General features: G+C 43.3%; 1 protein-coding gene across 40 annotated transcripts in view; it reads right to left on the bottom strand.

Annotated features, from left to right (window-relative positions):
- Positions 1-12,875, bottom strand: part of ZNF618 (zinc finger protein 618) — a 209,949-nt gene that overhangs the window by 150,551 nt on the left and 46,523 nt on the right. The window lies entirely within an intron of this gene.

The following is a 12,875-nucleotide window of genomic DNA, read 5'->3' as shown; positions in this document are numbered from 1 at the left end:
GTTTCCAACAACAGAAACTCTTAACAATGAATGGGGAAAGATAATAACTAATGGCATCGGGTTGAATACTCAGGAGGAAAAGATTAGCTCTAGACCAGGGCCAAACAGTCAGTATTTTAGGCTCTATGGGTCACTGTGGAATGAAAGCAGTCACAGACAAGACATAAGGGAATGAGCATAGCTGTGTTCCAATAAACTTTTCTTTACCAAAACAGGTGGCAGGCCAGACTTGCCCAACGGGCTACACTGTAACAAACCCTGCTCTATTCCACAGACAATCTGTAGATTTAGCTATTCTGCTAGCAGAACAACCCCACCAAGATCTCCACAACCGAATCCCCAGCACCGGTGGGTATGCTAGGATCCAGGCAAATGGAATGAAGCTTGCTAATCAGATGACCTTGAGATGGGGAGATGAACCTGGATTACAGGGTTGGGTGCAGTGTAAGGGTCAGAACCAGAGACAAGAACCAGACAAGAACAAGACAGAACCAGAGACAAGGCAGGAGGAGAAGGACTGTGCCCAACACTGCTGACTTTGAAGATGGAAAGAGGGAGTCACACCCCAGGGAATTCATATCACCTCTAGAAGCTAGAAAAGGAAACAGATCCTCCCCTAGAGTTTCCAGAAGGAATGCAGCTCCGCCTACACCTTGAGCCCAGTAAAATCCAATCTCCAGAATTATAAGATAATAAATTCACGTTTTTCAGCCATTATGTATGTCATTGTTGTGGCAACAATTAGGAAACAAGGATGACCGCAGTAACAGAATAAAGCACAAAAATATTTAAAGGAATACTAAAACATCCAGCACTGATCAACACAAAATTCACAGTATCTGCCACTCAAAAATTCCTATGTATAAAAGAAGCAGGAAAACACTTTAATAGGAAGAGACCCAGAAATTATATAGATGATAGACTCAAAGGACATTAAAAGAGCTATCATGAATGTACCTAAAGTCAAGAAGGGAGGAAAAACAGGAGCATGTGAGAAAGAGACACAGGCAACATAAAAAAGACCCATATCAAACCACCAGAGATGAAAAATACAATGCCTGGGATGAAGAACAGATTAGATACTGAGAAAGAAAAGACTCATGAACCTGAAGACATAGCAACAGAAACTCTTAATGAAACACAGAGAAAAAAGACAGATGAAAATAAACTGGGCTTCCATGAGCTGTGGGATGACGTCAAAAGGCCTAATATATATATATATGCAGCTGAAGTTCTGAAGAAAGAGGAGTGAGGGCGAGGAGAAAAGGTTATCTGAAAAATAATGGCCAAAAGTTTCTAATCTGGTGCAAACTATAAACCCACAGAACCCAGAGCTCAATGAATGCCAAGTAGAACAAACACACACAAAAAAAAATACCACTCTCAAGCACATCACAATCAAACCGATTAAAACCAGAGATAAAAAGAACAACTAAAAAGTTGTCAGAAATTTTAAGAAGACATTAACATACAGAGGAACAAAGTAAGAATTACAGCCACCTCCTCACCAAAAACATTAAAACAAAAGACAGCAGAGCAACATCTTTAAAGTCCTGAAAGAGGGCGGGGGGAGGGGGGAGGAAGTACACCCATCAACCCAGAATTTGAGAGGTAGCAAAAGTATTTGTCAAAAATAAAGAAGTGCAAAACCTAAAGGAATTCAGCACCAGCAGAACACCACAAGTGCTGATTCTCTGACTGTAACACCCAGAAAACTGGCAACACCTAAAATACCCAGAAGGGGACTAGTGACATAAACTAAGGAAGATCATTTTTTTGTTTTTTGTTTTTAACATTTCCTTTATTTATGTGACAGAATGAAAGAGCACAAGCAGGGGGAAGGGCAGAGGGAGAAAGAGGCTCCCCACTGAGCAGGGAGCCCAACGCGGGGCTGGATCCCAGGACCCTGGAATCATGACCTGAGCTGAAGGCAGATGCTTAACCACTGAACCACCCAGGCGCCACACTACAGCAGATCCTTAAAATGGAACAGGGAGCACTGATTAAAAACTGAAGCACGTCTACTGGGGCTAACATGAAATGCACAGCCCTATGACATCCTACTAAGTGAGCAAAGCTAAGCTGTAAAACGGTATGAATGGTTCACACTTGCGCCAGGAAGTGCGTAAGAAAAGACCTAGCACGACATACTCCACTGTCACCAGAGTGCCTATCTACTGGACTGGAGGCTTAGAGGAGGATGGGGAGCAATGCCAAGGGGCTCTCTCCATTTGGTTTTTTATACTACTTACTTCTGGGTCACCTGAATTGTTTTCAAAGACCGGCTATTCATGTGATTTCAAGTTGAAAGTACAAAAAAAAAACACAAAGAAAGAAAGAAAAGAAAAAAGGTCCTTAGCTGAGAATTCAAGGCAAGCCCAAGAGACAGTCAACTTCTTGGCTAAGCACTATTTATGATTTACTTAAATTTGGGGCATGAAAACATCTATTCCTTTTGCTTCTTTCAAATATCCTCGATGTCATTCTGTCTCAAATTCCACAGCAGGGTACACATCATAACAAAGGTCTCATGGAGGTCCACCTGGGGGCATGTATAAGGATGCTCCCAGCAGCTTTACTTGGGCTGCGGGACATTGAGGCCTGGTTATCCATCACTGAGAGGTGGGAGGCAAAATCCATCCAGTAACATTATGGAGCTCAAACCCTTAGAGCTGAGGGTCAAAAGTGAGCAAGAGGAAGAGATCTGGACACTATGGCAGTGATGGACACTTTTTATACATGTATACAAAACAAGAGCACACGTTTTGCAAGAACACACATACACAAAAAGATGCATGTTAAATAAATAGAATATTGGAGACAGCAGAGGAACAGAGCCAGGAGAGGAGATGGGGATAAAAATAAATAACTAAGTAAATCAAGGAGGGACTGCAATGCACCAAAGAGGACCCTGCACCTAAAACTGAGTATTGCACAGAAGATTGGAAGAGAAGGGGTTGGGGACAACAGGTGACATTGTGACCAGGTGCCGGATGCTTTACGTGTATTAACTCATTTACACTTCACTAGTAACTCTCTCATCAGGTTCTCGGATTTCCAACATATAAAGAGGGAACAGACAGGTTTAGCAATCTGCCCTAGGTCACACAGAGAGGAAGCAGCAGAGGCAAGACTGGAATCCAGAACGGCCGCCTCCAGAGCCTAGGCTGAAGACTAGGCAGCCTCTGACTCGACCTACCCCACTTACGATGAGGTAACGGAAGCTCAGCCTTTTCTCAGAGTTCAGGAAATTAGAATTAGAGTCTATATTACACCTTACCAGACCCCCTTTACGGAGGTACATAACAGGCCCAAGAAGGTACGCAGGAGCCACCTCGCAGCCAAGAAAACCCAGGCCAATCCCTTCCCGCTGCAGCCACGCTCAGTCCCACTGCCTTCAGACCAGCTGGGAACATGAAGAAAGGAAACAACACAAAAATATCTGAAGAATGGTATCTGGAACAAAAGACACGAAAAGTTAGAGACCAAGGGAGGTGCAGGAGAGAAGACCAAACCTGCTCCCAAGTCTGCGACCCAGCCATGAAGAGACGACATGATGCCTGGCATGGGGCCCGAGAAGGTGGCATTTGTGAGCAACAAGACCCCATGAGAACCCCGTACCCCGGCTCGGCCTGCCCCTTGGCCGGGATGGGGACTCCGGCCAGGGAACGAGGGACTTTGCTGGGCCTGAGTTCCTCACGTCCCGGAAAAGCCCGTGAAGCCCTGGCACGGGCGCTGATGTATCAGCTAATGTCTCATTCAAGTTGTCAGCATTTTGTTAGAGCCAATTCAGTGGGTAATTAAGGAAAAAGTTGGGACCAGATGGGGAAGCAGATGCTAGCTCAGCCGCGAGTACAGTTCCCTGCGAGTGTCTGGGAAAGCGCTGGGCTGGCCAAGTCCGGGAGAGAAGGGCTGAAGCGACAGACCAGAGAGGAGTAGGAGAAAGGTGAGACCCATTTTAAAGATGCACAAACTGAGGCCCAGAGAGGCCAGGGGACTTGGGGCTGCTGTTAGAATGGCAGATAATGAGAATGCAAAGAAACCCAGAAGACTCGCAAAAGAGGGGTGACTCTACCGTGAGGCAGAACTGGAGACAAGGCAGGACCCCGCCAAGTGGAACAAAGGACCTCCAGAAAGAGGCGAGAGAGTTCTAGCTCGGGTCCCTGCTTCACAAGTGCTGAGGATGGGCATCGCAATGCCTGGGTTTGGTTCTGGGCTTCCCTAGTCGCCACATGTGGGACTTACTTCACTCAGCCTCGATTTCTCCATCTGTAAAATGGGAGTAACAGTACATGCCTCACAGCTACGTTGTGAGGACTTAGTTACTTAACGAGACTCAGAACAGTGGAAGGCACAGCATCAATGTTCAAATCACAACCCCCACTACAGCTACTGCGGAGCCAATAAAACATGACCACCAGACATCCCTGGGGTGAGCGAGAAATAAACACCAACGTTTCAATGCTAAATGAGAAAGGCAGGATATAAAACTGTAGGCGCCGTGATGATCGCTGTATTACACAAAGGAGAGAAAGACACCTAGAAAAAAGGCAACAGAGAAATGTGGACCGTCATTATAAAATGGCAAAATGATGGATTTATTTCCCCCTAATTCTCTAGATTTCAAAATTTTAATGTATGAATAACCATTTTTGTAACAGAAAGGAGGGGTTCAATACACGGAGTTTTGAATGTTGGGGAAATGCTGGAGCTTTTCCACTCGGTTCCTCATTTATAACACAAGCAGAAGAGAATGAAAACGAAGACCAAAGGCAGTGGTTGGCGAATCTGACAGTGAACCCCAGACCTGCAAACAGGTGAAAGAGGAAAGTCCTATGTGGCAGAGGGCACAGGAACCACCAATGCCTCCTCTCCTCCCACTCCCAGAGACTGACTAAGGGAGTACAGAAATAGAAGGTACTATTTATATAAAAGTCTAGAGCAGGTAAACCAGTCTAATGTGAGGATAATCAGCACAGCCATGGCCTCTGGGGAAGAAGGTGGCAACTGACAGTGAACCCAAGGAAACACTGTGGGTGCTGGAAATGTTCCATGTGGCCCCTGGGGTGTGAGTTACATGCGTCCATTTATCCAAACATTCAGCTATGACTCTCCATTTTACTTATATGAGGTTTTCCTGAAACAGTTGTAATAATGTAGTAACCAGGACTCCTGGGTGGCTCATTGGGTTAATCGTCAAACCCTGGATTTCAGTACTCAGGTCATCGTCTCAAGGTCATGGGATCAAGCCCCACGCTGGGTTCTGCGCTGGGTATGTAGTGCGCTTGTCCTTCTCCCTGCTCCTCCCCCCACTCACACTCACACACTCGTGCTCTCTTTCTCTCTCTCAAATAAATAAAATCTTCAAAAAACTACCATCACCAGCACCATCACTGAATGAGCAGAGCAGGTGGAGGTCTAGGCAGTAAGGGAATGGCAACACGTTGATAGCTGCTGAAGCTAGATCACGGGATGTGGTGGGCGCTGTGCAACTGTTCACTCGGCACACTTCTGGAACTTCCCACACTTGTCCTAATAGGAGAACACAGTTATGGTGGCTTCTCAAAAAACTGAACAACGCAATCCACTGTGTGATCCAGCAATGCCACCACGCGGGATAGACCCAGAAGACCCGTTCCAAAGTGGGATCTGGCAGAGATGCTGGTAGACCCAGACTCCAAGAAGCATTATTCGTGACAACGAAGAAGGAGAAGCCGCCCAAGCGTCCACCGATGGATGAACAGATAACAAAACACACAGGTGCATACGGCGGAATGCGATATGGCCTCAGGAAGGAAGAAGATTCCATGTCCTGTGACACGGAAGAGCCCCGAGGACACTCTGCTGAGTGACATAAGCCAGCCACAGAAAGAGAACAGTAGGATTCCACTCGTAGGTGCTACTTCCGGGAGTTAAGTTCACAGAGAGAAAGCAGCACAGCGGTGGCCCAGGGCCAGGGGGAGCTCTTCAGGGCGAGTTTCCCAGATGAACAAGTCTGCACACGGGTAGCAGAGTAATGCACGCGCACTTAACACACTTGAACCGCACATTTGACGGTGATCAATTTTATGCTATATGCTCTATTTTAACATAATTAAAAAACTTAAAAAGGGGGTGCTTGGGTGGCTCAATGGGTTAGGCCTCTGCCTTCGGCTCGGGTCATGATATCAGGGTCCTGGGATCGACTCCCTCTCCGCTGAGCAGGGAGCCTGCTTCCCGCCACCCACCTCTGCCTGCTTCTCTGCCTACTTGTGATCTCTGTCTGTCAAATAAATAAATAAGATCTTAAAATAAAATAAAAATTAAAAAGCGTTTAAAAAAAAAAAAAAGAGGAGGTCCTGAAATCTAGGAGGGGATTTCACACACAGGCCACCCACCGAGGGATTTCTGCCCCAGGGGAGGGAGGGAGGATACATCGAGGGCATCACGCTGAACCCTCTCGCAGCTGCCCTCCCTGAGATTCTAACACAGAACTGGTACGATGAAAACCAAACTTGGCAGGGGACCCCGGGGGGAACGGGACCTACAGGGACTGCCATCTGTGGAACCCCAGATATCCCAGGGGTGGCTTATCTTCTTCCACTTTCTGACTCAACCCTGACCCCATCAAGAAAGACTCTGGGCACAGACCACTGGGCCCTTCACAGTGTGGCCTTACTAAACCAAATCATGGAAACCAGACTCAGAAAACCTACAGTCCCAGCCCCGCCCCTCCCCAACCTCAGGGGGCTTCATCGCCCGCCCATCACTTATGATAGATGGCCTTCCCCTTTCCTCCCAAGACCCGAGGAGGCAGCAGGTACTGGTCCCACTGTAGGGTGTACCCCATTCCAAGTCATACCTCTTCCTTATTTAGAAGGAATAAATGTAGTGAAGGGGGGGGGCAAATGGAACAAAACTATGTGACAAAAAAAGGGAATAAGCATCCTCCTACTCAAGATTCGGAGAAGGAACACGTTAAAAACAGTTTTACTCTAGGAAGCTAAAATAAATTTGAGACAAATTCTCCTTTGCGCTCTCAACAAAACTCAAGAAAACAAGAACAGAGTCAAATGAAGAGAAAGCTCAAGGAATTCAGAAGTGAGTGCCAGGAACCAAGTAATGGCACGGAATCATAACCCGTACCAGGAGTGGTGACAGGTAGAACTGCCAGCGCAGAAAAGAGAGGTAAGTCGTGCAAAGGAGACACCTGAGAAGCACCTTCAAACCTCCAAAGAAAGAAAGAGAGGCTCGGGGCGCCTGGGTGGCTCAGGAGGTTAAGCAGCTGCCTTCTGGCTCAGGTCATGATCCCAGGGTCCTGGGATAGGGCGTCCTGCTCAGCGGGGAGCCTGCTTCTCCCTCTCCCTCTGCCCCTCCACCTGCCTGTGCTCTCTTTCTCAAATAAATAAATGCAATCTTTTAAAAAAAGGGGGGGGGGCACAAATCAACACAAGAGATAATACATATATTGCATATATACAGATATATACGGTAACTCCCCATTCTGAAGAGAAATGACCCCAGAGGGACACATGCAATAAAAATGTTCTTATTCTTAAGAGCTTAACCTGTGGGGCACCTGGGTGACTCAGTGGGTTAAGCGTCTGCCTTCAGCTCAGGCCATGATCTCAGGGTCCTGGGATAGAGCCCCCTAGCGGGCTGTCTGCTCATCAGGGGGCCTGCTTCCCTTCCTCTCTCTCTCTCTCTCTCTCTGCCTGCCTCTCTGCCTACTTGTGATCTCTGTCAAATAAATAAATAAAAATCCTTTTCAGCTGCCTTCTGGCTCAGGTCATGATCCCAGGGTCCTGGGATAGGGCGTCCTGCTCAGCGGGGAGCCTGCTTCTCCCTCTCCCTCTGCCCCTCCACCTGCCTGTGCTCTCTTTCTCAAATAAATAAATGCAATCTTTTAAAAAAAGGGGGGGGGCACAAATCAACACAAGAGATAATACATATATTGCATATATACAGATATATACGGTAACTCCCCATTCTGAAGAGAAATGACCCCAGAGGGACACATGCAATAAAAATGTTCTTATTCTTAAGAGCTTAACCTGTGGGGCACCTGGGTGACTCAGTGGGTTAAGCGTCTGCCTTCAGCTCAGGCCATGATCTCAGGGTCCTGGGATAGAGCCCCCTAGCGGGCTGTCTGCTCATCAGGGGGCCTGCTTCCCTTCCTCTCTCTCTCTCTCTCTCTCTGCCTGCCTCTCTGCCTACTTGTGATCTCTGTCAAATAAATAAATAAAAATCCTTTTTAAAAAAAAGTTTAATCTGTAGACAAAGTACATTCCCTACACCTTAGCAAACTAATGAAAAGGCACTAAAACCTGGACACTGCTTGGAATACCCCTTGAATTTCAAGGGGAAGAAAGAATGCTATGGACATTAAGGAAGGCCGACAGTGGGAGGACGGGGGAATCAGCCATCCCAATAAAATCTCATGTGGCCTCTGTATTACCCAGTATTAACCACCTCAGACTACAGCACATCTACAGGGTACTGAGTGATAAAATACATAACCCAAAAATGCTCTATTCATCCAAGCTGCCATTTACAGGAGAAAGCATCAAAAATACCTTCTTATATAAGTACTTAGAAAAAAGAAAACTATAATTAGATGAAAGAAGTTTAAAAAAACCACATTAGGTATTATAATAAATATAACTGGGGGTAAGCTCCATATTTCATGACAGAGACACTCAGACTCTGAGTTTTTAAATATAAAAAACTACAGGCTATCTGAAAGAAAGACAGTGATTTTTTTTTTTTGAAGGGCACAGAAAGGTTAAAAGTGGACATTAAAATATAAAGTTAAACGTAGAATTATACCAGGTAAATTCCAAAAACAGAAAACAGAAAGTGCTTTAGAAAAATCACTTATAGGTGAAATCGTGAAATGTTTTACAAAAATTAGGGAAACTACAACTGAAAGCAGGAAGCAAAGAACAGGTCAAGGAGGCCACCCCATAATAAAATGCTGGCAGGCAGGTATCTATTTCTGTTAATTACCCCAGCAATAAAATATATAAAGTAAACTAAAATGAATCAATGGTAAAACCAAAAGAAACATTATATTATTGAAAGACATTAACAGATTCTCAAATTCTTGAAATAATAAATCAAAAAAACAGTATTATTAGGGCTCTATTGGGAACCTAAAAAAATGCGATTAATATCAATGACATACAGACCTGAGAAATACACATATAGGTAGCAACAATAAACCCCAAAGGGGAAATTGCTTATGCTGCAAGCAAATGAAACATTTACACAAACTATTATTTTAAAAAAGGAAACCAAAACTTTCTAGGAATCACCAAGAGCAAAACTATTATTGGCAACATTCTCTCACAATAAACTAAAAATAAAAATAAAGACTAATTTTTAAAAAGGGAAACACAAAAATTTAAATTATATTTTTAAATAAATTTTATAGACTAAAGACAACATCCAAACAAAAACTATGGAATATTTAGGAGAGAAAAGAGTTACAACAATTCGCAGTAGGCTTATGGGATGTGACCAAAAATGTACTCAGAGGAAAATTCATTGATTGAACACTTTTACAACTAAACAGAGAAAAATAAAGAGCTAAGGATTCAAATTAAAAAAAAAAAAATCTAAAGAAGGCAGAAAGCTCGATTTAACAAACATAATAACAATGTGGAAATGTTTTAAATAGTTAGAATTGACAAATACCTTCAAAGTATTAGGAAATGAATATAAAAATAATAAATAGGCCTGGATATTTGTATTCAACCAAAAAATAAAGAAAAACTCAATTACAAGAAAATCAGACAAGAAAAATACAACCAGAAGACATGTTTTTAAGTTATTTTCTATTTCTAAATAGGGTTCTATATTCTAAATAGGGTTCAAATGCTTGATCAGTTTCTAAGAAAATATAAGTGACCAGAACTATTTTCGACAAGAGCAAAAGCCGAAATAAAACTGAAGAAAGGATTATGTGGAAAATCATCATCCCCCAAAACATAACAAGATAGAGAGTTTTAAATGCGAGTCCTTTTAAACTTTCAAAAGATAGATAATTCCCAAGCAATATAAATCATTCCTGGCAGGGACTACAAATAAACATCTGGCACGCATGCTTAAACTCTCATTTCCTACACTCTTACAAAACACTAAATTGTTTACACATGACAGGACCTCAGAATCCTTCTCAACACAGCAATCTCAGCAGCTACTACCAACAGGTACACAGTTTACAATGTATTTATCCACCTTGTTCCAGATCACTGAAAATGATGGAAAGCCTCCCAATTTATAACCCATTGTACTAGCATAATCCCCACTTTAAAAATGACAAAAACAGCACTCTAAAAATAAAACCACAGGACAATCCTACTAAGGAATATAGACACAGAACACTGCAAAATGGATCTGAGGTGTATTAAAATAATGAAACACCATGAACAAAATGGGTTCCTTCCAGGATGGTTTAATATTAAAAAATCTATTAATACAACTTATCACATCAACAGATCAAAGTAAGAAAACCATATGGCCATCTGGGTACATAATGAAAAGGTATTTGTTTAAAATTCCTCATCCTTTTCACCTCCTCTTATTATTAAATAGTTTTACAGTGGGGGAGGGGATGATTCACACCCCTCTGCAGAAGAATTCAAACACAAGAGTGAAAATCACTCCTAAATCATACCACTCACTTCCATCTTGAAAAATAAAAACAAACACTGAGCAACTCAGAAAATGCTTAATGATAAAGAATATGTATCAGAAACCAAAATAAAACTTCATACTTAATCAGAAAATGCTAGAATCCTTCCCACTAAAAGAAGAAATAAGATAATACAAGAATACCTATTACCCCTATTATTCAAACTGCCCAGAAGGCCTAGTCGACATGTAAGAGAAGAACAAAAGGACAATGGCTATAAAAGAAGAAAGGAAATGAGTATTATCTCCATATGTTATCCATCTTTCTAAAAACCCAGAAGAACACTGGAATTAAGAAGACAGTAAGTTATCCACTAACACACAACATAAAAACCAGTAGCTTTCCTATATACTTTAATTAACTAGGCAAAATACACAATAAGGGAAATTATCCCACCTACAGTCAAAAATATCAAATATCAAATGCTCAGGAATGCATTTTAAAACAAGCATCCAGGGACGCCTGGGTGGCTCAGTTGGTTAAGCAGCTGCCTTCGGCTCAGGTCATGATCCCAGCGTCCTGGGATCGAGTCCCACATCGGGCTTCTTGCTCGGCAGGGAGCCTGCTTCTCCCTCTGTCTCTGTCTGCCATTCTGTCTGCCTGTGCTCGCTCTCTCTCCCTCTCTCTCTCTGACAAATAAATAAAATCTTTAAAAAATAAATAAATAAAAAAATAAAAATAAAACAAGCATCCAGAACTTGGGGTGCCTGGGTGGCTCAGTGGGTTAAGCCTCTGCGTTTGGCTCAGGTCATGATCTCACGGTCCTGGGATTAAGCCCCGCATCGTGCTCTCTGCTCAGTGGGGAGCCTGCTTCCTCCTCTCTCTGCCTGCTGCTCTGCCTACTTGTGATCTCTGTCAAATAAATAAATAAAATCTTAAAAAACAAAATAAAATAAAACAAGCGTCCAGAACTTATCTGGAATACTTTACTGTGGGTCACACATGGGAACATGGGAATGAAGAAACAGACCACCTCACTGGGCAGAAAAACATAATACGGTGAGACTGTCCTTCCTACTCGATTCAATGCATACATTTAATGCAATTGCCATCACAACACCATTTTCACCTTTAAAAATGATTCTGGTGTTCATCTGGTAGAATGTGTGTGAGACTAATGAAAGTTTTGAAAAAAAATTAATGGGGAGAGATGTTTACCAAATATTATAATATTTAAAAAGCGAAATTAAGCAAAACAGGATGGTCCTGGAACAGAAGTTAACACAGAGCTGCATCTGTTGAGTCTTTCTGGGCTATAATCTGTTAAAATCTTTCTGCCTGTAAAGGATTATGTCAGGTCCACCTTCATTCAGTTACCAGAGCTTTAAGATATCTTAATATATGCACTGAGGAAAATATGGACTCAGATGCACTCATCTCTTCATTGCAGGACTAGACAGCCAACTTCTCAATTCTTTATAAACCTTCAAACCACCCAGCCACCCACGAAGCCATCAAGCTCAGGAGTAGCAAATCCGAGTGCAGTCACAACCACCCTGTCTTCCCAGTGGCAGACATCACTAATCAATCTCAGCACCTTGCCCACAATGGCCTATCCATGGAATCAATAAAGGCCATAGCTGGACTTCATAAGGAAATCCCTCCATCATCTCTCAAGTCCAATCCCTTCATTTTATGGGTGAATGAGTTTTTATCCTGTCAATTATTCATGACAATTCTGCAAGGCAGAGCAGAAATAGTTCATTATCTCATATTCTCGACAACAGTATTTCCAAGAGGGAAAAACGTCACCCCAAACTCAGCCCAAGTCTGGTTAGGGGCAGAACCCTCAACACGAGGCCTCCTGCACCCAGCCCTACCGTCCTTCCACCTTCTGTGGCCTATACCCCAAACAGACTCAGAAATAGGACTAGTGAGCCTAAAGTTTCCATGTTCTGTTCAAGAGGGGGGAAAAAAAAAGCATTCGGATGGAACTGGCCAGTTAACCCTTACATAGGACTTACTATGTGTTAAGCACTGTGCTAGGGCTTTTACTATGAACCCCACTCAGTATCACTATGGCCATTCTGATGCAGAGAGGGGTTGAGTAATTTGCCCGGAGTCAACGTGGCCTGAAAGAGGCAGATGTGGGTTTTGCAACCAGGAAGTCTGGCTTCAAAGGGGACATCCTTAGCCACTTGGCTGTACTGCTTCTCAGAGCAGCAATCTAATAATGACTGTTTTTCCTAGGGGCATC

This window comes from Mustela nivalis (genome assembly GCF_964662115.1).
Source record: "Mustela nivalis genome assembly, chromosome: 13".
NCBI lineage: Eukaryota > Metazoa > Chordata > Mammalia > Carnivora > Mustelidae > Mustela > Mustela nivalis.
Note: the sequence above shows the minus strand (reverse complement) of the source record. Positions and strands in the feature narration are given on the sequence as shown.